The sequence below is a fragment of the Papaver somniferum genome, unplaced genomic scaffold (assembly GCF_003573695.1).
Source record: "Papaver somniferum cultivar HN1 unplaced genomic scaffold, ASM357369v1 unplaced-scaffold_0, whole genome shotgun sequence".
Classification (NCBI taxonomy): domain Eukaryota; kingdom Viridiplantae; phylum Streptophyta; class Magnoliopsida; order Ranunculales; family Papaveraceae; genus Papaver; species Papaver somniferum.
Window position 1 is genome coordinate 1,166,664 of NW_020618823.1, and position 13,388 is coordinate 1,180,051.

At 37.2% G+C, this 13,388-nt stretch overlaps 1 pseudogene; it reads right to left on the minus strand.

The window, feature by feature from the left end:
- Positions 1–9,911: 9,911 nt before the first annotated feature.
- On the minus strand, positions 9,912–10,011 carry LOC113325922 (annotated as a pseudogene).
- Positions 10,012–13,388: the final 3,377 nt, after the last annotated feature.

Below are 13,388 nucleotides of genomic sequence, written 5' to 3' on the forward strand. Positions count from 1 at the left end.
GAGAAGGCAGTATCCATGATGTTGGAACTTAACAAATTTTTTGGAAAAATGGAATTGGATGTGAAAGGTTCTAAAAGCGATCTCTTTCATGATAATCCAAAGGTCACTTGTGGTGAGCAAGACATTTTTCACCCCAACACATCTTTATTGTGTTGTAAGTGCATCCTCACCAAGAAATGCCCAGCTATGTATACGGTGAGGGAAGCACAAGAGTTGGATCGCACAGATTATGTTCGGTAAGGCTGTAGAATTCAATTGGGTTCTTCTAAAAAGGTATGACTATAAACTTGATCAATTTTTGTGTTTATAATAATCCATGTACCTTGCTTATCGTTCATTTCTGCCTAACTTGATCTGTGTTTGAGGTTCTTAAATGTTTAGGTTTGAAGATAATAGTTTGGGATGTTTGTACTTCATGGTACACCTACCAGGTATGCTTACCATCATTTAAAATCAAAATCCATGGGTTTAAGTTCGCAAACCCAGTTTGCAAACACTTTTAGTCATGAAAATTCGTTTGCAAACCCGTATGCATACTTGCCTGTAGACGTCAATATTCGATAAACTTGTTTTGGCCATAATTTCTTCGTCCGAACTCGGATTGACCTCATTCTTTTTACACTCTCTTCCTCTTTGGATTATCTTCAAAAAGGAGATGAGAAATCTTGAATTTGGATGATTTAAGATTGGTATTTGTCCTGTCTCTTGTTTTTGAGTATTTTGCTCCGTTTTGTTGCACTTGTTCCACATCTCTTGAACTTGAGCACTTGGATTCTTGGAGCACTACTCTTCTAAGCTAATTTGTAGCTTTTACAAGAATGTTTTTGGTGAATCACGAATAAGGAAGTTCAAGAATGGAAAGTAGTACGCAGTACTACGGAATTCTTGAATGTTCACAATCATCCTTTGTGAACTATGGTGCATAGTCGTTATTGACTTTGTATGTTCTTCTTTGTTAAGAAAATATTTTTATACGCCTTTGGTAGCTATTATTTGTGTAAATTCATGCGAAAAAGATTGATTCTACCCTATACGGACAAATCATCTTGTATGTGCATTACGAGTTTGTCTTGTTGCCTAGGAAACTTCTTATGAAAATTTATTCTTGTTTTTGAGAAGGATTATTAGAATTTGGAATAGCAATTATTGTGATTATACATAGCTATGTCCAACGTTTTCATCTTCATGTTTTTAGATTGATTGGTTTAAATTCTAAAAATATTTGGAGGATGATGTTTTTGCAGTATTTAATATTTATGATTTGTTATATTGCAAGTTGTTATCGAATATTGGTGTTTACGTCCGTGAACTATGTTTGTCCCATACTTTGTCAAAAGTAAAGTCGTTTACGATCGATACTCATGTATTGGTTAAAGAATGAATGGACTTTTGACAATTACAAAAGTTAAGCCTATATTGTCAATCTTTGATGGAAGATAGGTTAAAATCTTTTGTTTTCAAGGATTGTGTGTATTAATTATTGTTATGATTATAATGATTGAAGATAGAATGAATCCTTGTGTATTCCACAGTATTGATCTTTACTAATCCATATTTTTTGTAATACTGTGAGGCTCCGTAATGTGTCTTATGTTGAGCACGATACAACTAAGTTGATTAATTTTTTATTAGCTTGGTTGGTTGTTCCGTAAGGTACTTTATGTTGAGAATTTAGAACTAAATTAATCATCTTGTTTAGTTATTTAGTTATTACTCCATAAGTTTCACCTGTGTTGAGTATATGAATGATTAATCCAATCACTCTCTTGTATGGTTAACTTAGTCGTTGCTCCGTAAGTTTACTTATGTTGAGCATAATCAATTAAATTGATCACTTTTTGTGTTTAATTTGGTTGCGTATTCCGATTAAGTTAATCATGGGTTTACTTGTGATTAATTTGATTGAGTTTTTGGATATAAAAATCATTCTTATGGTTTTGGTGTCCAATAGAAATCCTTCTTTTCTTTTGAAATTAAGGTCGGTCGTTGTTGTTCTCTCGGGAATGACATCAAACGGGGGAGATTTCTTTTGAGCTTGTGCTTAATGGTCATATCTTGAGGGGTGTGTGGCTGTGGAATTTTAGAGGGGTTATCTTGTATCTTTACACTCCTTGATGAATGTTGTTAGCTTCGGCTATATGATTGCATCTAAATAAGATGATGTGTGTTTCTTTCTCTCAGTCATGAAATGTCTCTTACGGAAATTTCATTATGATCTCGTTCTTGTACCTTTGCCAATTTTATTGACAAAAAGGGGGAGAAATATTGTAGTTCACACTACAAATGCATATGGTTTTTGGATCATTGTGTAAGGGGGAGTGGTTTCCATGATTGAGATGGAGTATTGACTAAGGGAGAGTGATAAATATCACCATAGTATTATTATTAAAGTTGTGATACAATTGGACTTTGATGTTACATAATAATACTAAGAAATAGTGTAACAACTGTATAACGTCCTCTAAGAATGTTTCAATGATTGGAATGAGAGTTTAGATTAAATAACCAATGGATTCCTTGAACCAAAGTTTTCGAACTTTGTTGATCAAGAGAACCGGAAGTATGGAAAGTGCCAAGTCCGCGAACTGCCGAAGTTCTCAAACCCGAGAATTTCTGCTGGAGTTGACAAACTACTTGCGTGAGCCAAGTCCGCGAACCCAGTCCGCGAACCGGCATAGTTCTCGAACCCGAGAATTTCTGCTTGAGTTTGTAAACTCTTTCCGTTGTTTTAAGTCCGTGAACCTAGTATGCGAACTTGAGAAGGTTATATATCTAAAGATGATTTCTGAACTTAATCTTAAAAGACTAAGGAATGCATTTGCAAACCGTGGCTATTAAAGTTCATGAAATGATTCGAGTGAATCAAATCATCTTTGCTTTAATTGTGTCTTGTGTAGTTACATAAGATTTCCTTGCAATTGAACAACTCTCTTAACTAGTTCATTTGAGTCAATTGAACTAGTTATGGTGAAGAAGAACATGGTTGGTATGAAACGCTATATGGTTAACCTCTTTGGGCAGACTATTGTTGAACCAACAATGTACATGTTTGGGTGCGGTTAACAAACCTAGAAGCGTATAGTCATTTGTGTATGACAAGCTAAGTTTTTGATCTAACGGTTGAGAAATATTAGCTTGAATCTAAATCAGGTTTTTATCTAACAATGAAAAACCCTGATTTGAAAGGCTATATAAAGGAGACATCTAGTATTGTGCATAACTAATCCCCACACCTTACGTGTGATACTAGTTTGCGTGCTAGAGTCGTTTCTCCTTTAACCTTTGGTTTTCTTCTTCTAAAACCAAGTTAACGACTTAAAGACTTCATTGGGATTGTGAAGCCAGACTGATACTACTTTTATCGTAGTTGTGTGATCTGATCTTGCATCTTCTATCGTAACATTACAATCATATCGATTGGCTTGAGATCGTGAGAGTTCTCCGATAGGCAAGATATAAAAAGTAATCACAAACACATTCATCTCATCGTTTGTGATTCCACGACATCTCGTTTCGCTACCATACAATTAAGATTTTTGTGAGGTGATTGATTAATCTAGGATGTTCTTCGGAAATATAAGACCGGATTATCAATAGGTTCATGTTCACCTTGATTACTATCAAAAGACCGAACAAAAACTTTTAGGGTTTTTCTGTGGGAGACAGATTGATCCTTTGATAGACTTTTCTGTGTGAGACAGATTTGTTTATTGTTAAAGCCTGCGATTTTGGATCGTAGCAACTCTTAGTTGTGGGTGAGATCATCTAAGGGAATCAAGTGCACAGTATCCTGCTGGGATCATAGGCATAGGGAGTACAACTGTACCTTGGATCAGTGGGAGACTGATTGGGGTTCAACTATAGTCCAGTCCGAAGTTAGCTTGGAGTAGGCTAGTGTCTGTAGCGGCTTAATACAGTGTGTATTCAATATGGACTAGGTCCCGGGGTTTTTCTGCATTTGCGGTTTCCTCGTTAACAAAATTTCTGGTGTCTGTGTTATTTCAGTTTCCGCATTATATTGTTTTATCTTTATAATTGAAATAATACAGGTTGTGCGTTATATTATCAATTAACATAATCCAACCTTTGGTTGTTGATTATCTTTGATTGATCCTTGGACATTGGTCTTTGGTATCGTCCAAGTTATTCCTTGTGTTTGATTAAATACTCGTTGATTTCTTTTAGCTTGAGTAAATCAAAACAAGAGAGAGATATTAACTCCTTGAGATACTTTTACCTAGATTGAGTCTGACTGTCTAGTTGATTCTCTAGAAAGTGTTTCGGAGTTAGTCCATACAGATTTCTAAGCGAAATATTGGGTGGTGTTGTTAGACCCCCACTTTTTCAAAAAGTGTTTCAAACCGAATTATGATGCAGAGAAGACTTATCAGATTCAACAAAAAATCAGGTACCTCTATGGTTGAACACCTCGCTGAGTACAATAGATTAATTGTTGATGCACTTAATATTGGTGTGAAACTCGAAGATGAAACCAAAACTTGCTTTTTTTTGGCATCTCTACCTGATTCGTATGAGAATTTCATTGATAGTTTATCGAATAAGATATAGGATAAGACATTCAAGTTTGATGATGTGACTGCTGCACTTATAAGTTATGATATTAGGCAAAGGGATAGAGATTTGAACATGGAAACGACTAGTGAAGCCTTGACAGTCAGAGGGAAGAAGAATTCAGGTAAATCCACTTTCAAAGGAAAGGTCAAATCAACAATCCCAGCATATGATGAATGTTCCTTTTGTCATCAGACAGACATTGGAAGAAGGATTGTCATAAAGCAAAGAACAAGGACAAGAAGAAGAATTTATACGCAAACGCTGCTGAAATAAAGTCTGGTGCTATTGAAGATGATGAATATGGCAAGTTCTCGATGACTGTTCATGATTCCGCATTAGTTGCAGATACAACTGAGTGGATTATGGATTGCGCGGCTTCCTACCAAATGTGCCATAGGAAGGACTGGTTCGTTAAGTTTGAAAAGTTTGATGGACCAAGGGTGTTTATGGGTAACAATAATACATGTAAAGTTGAAGGGATTGGGAAGATTCTTTTTAAGATGAATGATGGCGTCGTTCAAGAACTTGAAGATATTCGTTATGTACCGTAATTGAAGAAAAATTTGATCTCAGTAGGTGAACTTGGCTCCCGAGGATTCGAGATGACATTGAAAGGTGGAGTTTTGAAGGTATATTCCAATGGGAGAGTTGTTATGAAAGGTTTGAAACTTGGAAACTTGTATTTTCTGCAAGGAAACACAAGTGTGATTGAAGGAATTGCAGCAGTATCGGATAATGTTGAGTCAGACACTACCAAACTATGGCATATGCGTTTAGGAAATACCGGAGAAAAGTCTTTGCAAAAGCTGATTTCGCAAGGCTTGTTGAATGACACAAAATCATGCAGCAAAAGCACCACCAAAGGAATTCTAGACTATGTTCACACAGATGTATGGGGACCTTCAAGGACTACATCCTTGAGAGATAGAAGATATTTTGTCTCCTTTATAGATGACTTCACCAGAAGAGTATGGGTGTACACCATGAGTAGAAATGATGAAGTTTTGGGAATATTTTTGAAGTGGAAAAAGAAGGTCGAGATAAAGACCGGCAGGAAAGTGAAGGCCTTAAGATCAGACAATGGTGGTGAGTACAAGTCTGATCCGTTCCTGCGAATCTGTGAAGATGAAGGCATTGAGCATCATTTCACAGTAAGGGAGACTCCACAACAGAACGAAGTGGCGTAGCGCATGAATCGTACATTAATGGAGAAAGTATGATGTATGTTGTCTAATGCTGGATTGGGCAAACAGTTTTGGGTTGCAGCTGTGGAATATGCATGTCACCTAGTGAATCGATTGCCAACAACGGTACTAGAAGGTAAAACACCGATGGAAGTATGGTACGATAGACCAGTTTCAGATTACGATATGTTGCATGTATTTGGATGTCCCTCTACCATGTAAGGGAAGGAAACCTTGATCCTATATCCAAGAAAGCCATTTTTGTGGGTTTCCAATCAGGGGTAAAAGGATACAAGTTGTGGTGTCCCGAGTCGAAGAAGGTTCTGATAAGTATGGATGTTACCTTTAATGATACTACAATGTGGAAGAATGAATCATCTGAAATAGAAGTAGAAAGTCGGCAAATGGCGGTGTTTGAACCTAATGAGAAATCAACAAAGTTTGTCCATATAGACGAGAATTTAGAAGATGAAGGTTCTGACAAAAACTTAGAATTGGGAACAATTGATGGTTCAACCCAATAACCAGGTCCACAATTACAATAAGAGGTAACACAACATGAATTACCGGAAGAAGCTACATATTATTTCTCATAGGAAAGAACTAAGAAATACTCGCAAACCAGAACGGTTTGGAGATATAGTTGCATATACATTACCGATTGTAGAAGAAATATTCCTTCCACTTATAAACAAGCTGTAAAGACAGTTGAAAAGGTGGAGTTGGAGAAATCCATGAGTGAAGAGATGGATTCTCTTGACAAGAATGGAACTTGGGAGCTGGTGGAGCTACCTAAAGGAGAAAAGGAAATTGGATGCAAGTGGGTGTATACAAAGAAGGAAAGATCTCCAAGTGCAATCAATGTAAGATACAAAGAAAGGTTGGTAGCTAAGGGCTACACGCAAAGGGAAGGGATTGACTATTGATAGACGCATTTATGTGTCTAATTTGTCCTCAATGTTTCGTATTTTTGGTACTCGTTTTCGTCCTTATTATGGTCTTTTGTGTATTTTTAGGTATTTTTGGAAAATAAATATTGTTGGAAAAATCGGCTCGAAAAATCACTCGGAACACCCCCAGAGGACACTTGCTATACGGAGCCCAGATTTGGTTAAGGGGCACCTCAATTACTAAGGGGCACCCAAAAAAGGGAGCTGTTTTTTGCACCCCGCAGCTGGTTAGGGGGATACCATCTTCTTCATTTCAAACTTAAAAATTGGCGGGAAAAATGTGGCAGCTCTCTGAGAATGTTTCGATCGAAATTTGAAGATGTTCTAGGTGGACTAAAGGGCTGAAACTTCATGGGTAGTTGTGATATGTCATAAAAGAGCTGGTATGGGTGTTTGTTTCGATCAAATTTGGCTGGAAAATCCGTGAAAAGGAATCAGGGCAGCCCGTGCATGAGAAGAATAGTTCACGGGTTTTGGAAGATTTATGCGTGTTCTGCTCGTGTATGATGACTCTAGCAACACTCTGGACCGTGAAGAAGATAAATGAGGAGATTTTGCAGCTGTAGAAACACGTGAGAAGCTAAAACAGGGAAGAAAATATTCCCAGAATATTTTTCTTCACTGCCAAGTTTAATGAAAATTTGTGAGAGTTATGGCGTGATATTTTGCTGTTGTTGAGTATATATAAGGTGAGGGGATCATAGAGAAGGGGGACAGAGAGATTGGGAGAAAAAAGAGCACCACAGAGCGAAAAATCAAATTTACAGAGATGCCATTTCTGCTGCTGCAAAACTGAAGAACACAAAGAACGGACCTGCACCAGCAGTCGTTTTTGAACAGTGACAGCAACTCATTCTGTAGATCGCAGTTTACAGGCAGACTGAAAAATGCAACAACAACAGTAACTGCTCTTTGTAACGGTTTTTGCAACAGTTATAAGCGTTGCAAACCCGATTTTTATTATAATTCTCCCTTATTCATCATTTGTAACCCTTTGAGCATAAATGAAATCAACTTTTGAGCGTGTTTCCAACATGATGAGCGGCTAATTCTCTCGTAACCAAGGCAATGGATGAAGCTATTCACACACGAACAGTGGGTAACTATTTCATTTTCTCTAATATTTAATTATAATTCACTCAATCACTGCTTTTGCAGAGTTCTTAAAAGTTTACATAATTTTCTTCATTAGTTGTGATTCAATTAGATAGGTTATGCTTTGGTTAGATAATATATGCTTAGGGGATACAATTAATTTTTGAGAATATATTTGATTATTTGTGGATTAAGAAATAAAGGATTAAAAGGATAATTAGAGTTATGAAATATTTGACATCATTCATGTTTAATAGTGGATTCTAGTGTCTTGGTTATTTTCCAATCACTTGAAATCAATTTTGAGTTAAGTTTTCTATATTTTTAAGTTCTATTAAGTCTAGAATTCATTGCCTTCACAAGCCTCAACGAACTCTTTACTACAACATCATTGAAAATACCATCAATTTTTGGTGCCGCCGACGCGGACTTGTCTTTAGGATAGAGTTTTTAGATTTTTTTTTTAGTTTTTTTTGTTCTTCTTTACGTTTTTGGGTTTTTGTCTTTTCCTTTCAAATTTTGGGAATTTGGAGCGAAAGAAATTTTTTCCAAAGCTTTTGGCGAATCTTTAAAGACTTGAAGTAAAATGCAAAGCGAAAGGAGCTAAAGAAGAAGAATTTTTTTTTTATTTTATAGAAAAAGAGAGAGAAAAAAAAGAGAGTGTTATTTTATTAGGTTGTATTAGGAATTCTTTTTATTTTGTATTTTTCTTTTTCTTTTTGCACTTTATTTTTTGGACCTTTCTTTTGGACTTTGGACATTAATTTTTTTTAAACCCTACGGAAGGGTAGATTAAATATTAAGCTGTTTGCAGAGAAGGACGGTGATTACGATATCACCACGGACCCTCGGGTTCGTACACAACATAGGAGTTGTGGCCCGAGTCGACGACAACGGTTCATCCCCCGTCTGGAACGGGAGGTAAGTTTGTCGAAACACTCACGAATCCCCTGTCAGCGAGTTACTGTATTCCTTCATTTGCATATATGTTGAGGACTTGAAAACGGCTTCTTTAATTTCCTAGTAAAGGGCAAGGACTGTCCATACAATATAAGGGTTCGGATTTCATCACCGTTCTCTTCTTGCCCACCTTAGGATAACGAAACCAAACGCGAACCTAAGCTTTAAAATTTGGAATAGAACGAGACCTATAGGGTAACGAGCTTAGTAGGAAAGTCGTTCGAAAAATATTGGTTACTCTTTTAGCATACTTCGAAGTTCATGATGGTTTCTGTGAGTTGAATGCGTGACTGCTCCGCCTTGTGATAGCGGTGAGGCCTTGGGTATCAAAGCTCCACTGAGCTTCCCTCGCCTCAATTCAACTTACTTTGACTCAGATTGATTCCATAGGGGTTTGCTTAAATTGTAACGAATTCCCTTTCGAAGGATTGGAAGCTGGTTTAGAAACAATCTAAGTGGAGCCATCATGCTTTTTGTTTGCTAGAATTCAATAGGTTTGCTGTGGTGGAGTCAGCCTTGTTTGTGTTTGCATAGAACTTCCCTTCCCTTTTAGGGCTTTTCGTTTTTGTTTTGTTTTTCTAGTGTATGCCCGAGGTCATTAGAGAACGGGCTTGGAAAAGAAACACTCTAGGTCGTCTGATTAGTGATAAACCTAGTAGTTCTTCTTGTGAAGGCGGGGAGCTCGAAGACTCTTCTTTAGAGAGCCCCGTTTTTGGAAACTTCAGTTTTGATACTCTGCTTCTTTGTGAAGAAAGTACTCCTAGTCCTTCGGTAGTGCCAGAAATGGCAACTTTAAAAGCTTTATTAAACCCAACTATGACCTCTCGTCCGTCTTGTATCAAGTTAGCTGAAACCGAGGCAAATTATGAACTCAAACCTGGGACTTTACAGATTCTCCCAACCTTTTTAGGAAAAGAGAATGAGAACCCCTATTTTCATGTTAGGGAATTTGAGGAAGTATGTAGTACTCTGAAAATTAAAAACCTTAGTGATGATGCACTGAAACTTAGGTTATTCCCCTTTTCCTTCAAAGATAAAGCCAAATCTTGGCTGTATAGTTTGGATTCTGAGTCAATTGAAACCTATGAACAACTTACATCTGCCTTTATACATAAGTTTTTCCCAAGGCACAAAACATCGTCTATTAGGACACAAATTTGTACTTTTGCTCAACAAGAGGGAGAATCTTTATATAGGTATTTAGAAAGGTTCAATGATTTAATATCTCAATGTCCTCATCATGGTTTAGAGAAGGTTAGGTTAGTTCAGATCCTCTACGAGGGTTTAGATTATTCAACAACAACCATGGTTGAGTCCTTATGCACAGGTGGGTTTGAGAATAAAACTGTTGATGAGGCGATGTCATTTTTGAATGAAATCGCCAATAAGACCCAACAATGGGAAAATAATAGGGAACCCCAGAAAACAATTTTTCTATGTAGAGGAAATGTCAATAGGGTAGAAGGATCCTATGAGTCAGATGCTAAAATAGCAGCCATAGCCAAAAGGTTAGAAGCGTTGGAATTAGGTCATTCTAGTGGTACTAGTGGTAGAATAGAGCCTTTTTTGGAAGACCATACTGTTGAAGAGCAAGCCAATGCTCTTTATAACAACACTAGATTCGATAACCGTCAGAAGTTTGACCCTTATTCAGAAACCTATAACCCTGGCTGGAGAAACCATCCCAACCTTTCTTGGTCTAAGGGCCAGAATCAAGGTCAGTCTAGTAACTCTCAAGCTCCCCCAGGTTTTGGCTATCCTAAGAATCCTTCAGCCCCGGCACAGTTTCAGAACCCTTCGGATAAGAAGATTATGAGTTTAGAAGAGTCAAGGCACTAAAGAATCTCCTTGGTTGGCATACTTATTGACTACAGGAGGAAGTACCCTGATGCGAAATTCCAATTGATGTACACGAGTTTGCACTCAAGCATACTAAAATTCATATAAAGTGACAGAGTTCTACTCAGATAGTTGCACTATGGACATCAATATTCGGAGTCAAACCAATCACATGGATAGATTAAGAGATGGATACAGAAAAACATAGATGGTTTTGATGTTTACTGAGTGAACGGTGTTTCCCATATCTGTCTGAAGGCCTCCTCCAAAATGAACCTATCATAATGGATTGAGATACTAGTCTGACTAATATCAACACAACTGGCATATACAAGGGAACCAGTGATCGATAATCCTAATTCTAGTTCAATACAACTGGCATATACAAGGGTACCAGTGGTCGACTTTATTCACTTTCTTTTTTTCTCTTTTTTTTCCAACCTTTTTTTTTTTTAACCTTTTTTTTTTAACCTTTTTTTTTTGATCCGTTTGGTCTAATTGGTCTGGTGTTTTCTTTTCTTTTCTTTTTTCTTTTTTTTTCTTTGTAACTCAATCACTCTAATTCACCCTAGCATTGATAACAACTTGAATCGTGGGCCCCACCTATCACTTAGAGAAACATGGTTTAAAAACAAAATAAAATAAAAATAGAAGTGAAAAGGACTCAACGAGATATGGTGAAACTATCATGTTATTTCTAATACCTGAGCTCTGTGCTTTTATGAATAGACTCTTATAGATGTTTCCATCTAATCAGATTGGTTCCTCAACTCCTGCGATTAAAATGCTTCCATCCACTTAGATTAGTTAGTGCAATCCTCAATAGGCATAAATTTCTAGGTTCTGGAGTTTATTTATTCATACTGCAACTAAAAAGTTTCTCCCATACCCCCAAACTTAAATCTAACATTGTCCTCAATGTTCTAAAGATAAAACTAAAAGCATGAACAAGGAGAAACTGTTACCATTTGAAGCAAAAGAGATAAGGAAAGATATTACCATGTTGCATGAGATTGGGTTACCTCCCAAAAAGTGCTAAATTTAAAGTCTTCAGCCAGACGTCAAATACCACAAAATGGCTAATTACCTTTCAAATCATATATCAATAGTCGAAACAACTGTGGGTCAACAAAAGCAAATAAAATTGCCACAATTATCAGACAACTGCACCAAATCAGAAAAATGAACAAACATAGAACATCCTCATCCAAGGTTTCCTGCAAGACAACTGGGTTTTTCTGCTGTCCCCATTTGGGATTTATATGAGTGTCTTGACAAATTGACTCATTCGAACAACAATTCTTTAGAATTTCCTCCTGGACAATATCAGGAGGATCCGGTAGCGGAGTCGGAAGTGACTCAAGTAATACCTTAGGTACACTAGGCTCGAATCCCAAGTTAGGGACTTCTAATGGAGATAATTGACCATTACTACCCCCAAACTTAGGGTAGTCAGTATTCTCGGACAAACCTCTAACTATTGCTTGAATTTCTGGATCCTCAGAGTCTTTAAAATACTCAAGAGCTTCTTCTAGTTCATTACCCCCAAACTTAGGGTAAACGTTACTCTCCGTAAGGCCTAACACTATGGCTTGAATCTCAGGGTCCGTAGAGTCTTTAAAGTACTCAAGAGATTCTTCTAGTTCAAAAGTTTGGTCACCTAACTGACTTAAGAGAATTTCCTCATCAAGTTCATCTAAGGAATCACCAAATAAAGTGTCGTCCCAATTATCCTTAGTTAGACCCTGAACTAAAGTGCTAATCATATTCACTTCTTCTAAACCATCGGAAGGTTGTCCATTAACATTAAAGACATTTAGTTCAATGGTCATATTACCAAAGGATATGTTCATAAGTCCGGTCCTACAGTTGATGACAGCGTTAGCTATGGATAAAAATGGGCGACCTAAAATCACCGGTATTTGAGCACTAGCATCCTGAACAGGCTGAGTATCTAGAACAACGAAATCCACTAGATAAATAAATTTATCAACCTCAATCAGAACATCCTCTATGACACCACGAGATATTTTGACAGACCTATCAGCTAATTGCAATGTCATTTTAGTCGGTTTCAACTTACCAAGACCTAGCTGGTTGTATACATGATAAGGGAGTAAGTTCACACTAGCTCCTAGGTCAAGCAATGCCTTATCTACTGAATAATTACCGATCACACAAGATATGGTGGGGCATCTAGGGTCTTTATACTTAGGGGCCGTTTGGTTCAGAAGGATTGAACTTACCTGACCAGCTAAAAAGGCTTTCTTATGGACATTAAGCTTACACTTTCGTGTACAAAGGTCCTTAAGGAACTTGGCATAAGCAGGCATTTGCCTAATTGCTTCTAATAAAGGGATGTTAATGTTTACCTGCTTAAATATCTCTAGTATTTCGTTGAAAGTCGACTCTCTCTTTGTTGGAGCTAACAACTGTGGATATGGGGATTTGGGTACAAAATGAGACCTGTCGGGAACCACATTGGCATCACTAGAAATTTTATCGGTTTCTTCAGTTAGTGGCTCCTTCTGGGGATCATCTTGGGAACTATAAGGTGGATCTACAGTATGTCCACTATTAGGCATGGCTACCTTATTGTCTACCGTTTTACCACTCCTAAGGTTTGTAACAGAATTCACTTGATTAAATGGTTTTGCACCTACTTCATTAACTCCTCTAGGGTTGGGTATCGGTTGACTAGGGAACTTACCTTTTTCTCTTAGAGACTCATTCATCAGACTAACCTGGTCTTTCAATTCAGAAATGGCCTGATTATGTTCTTGTC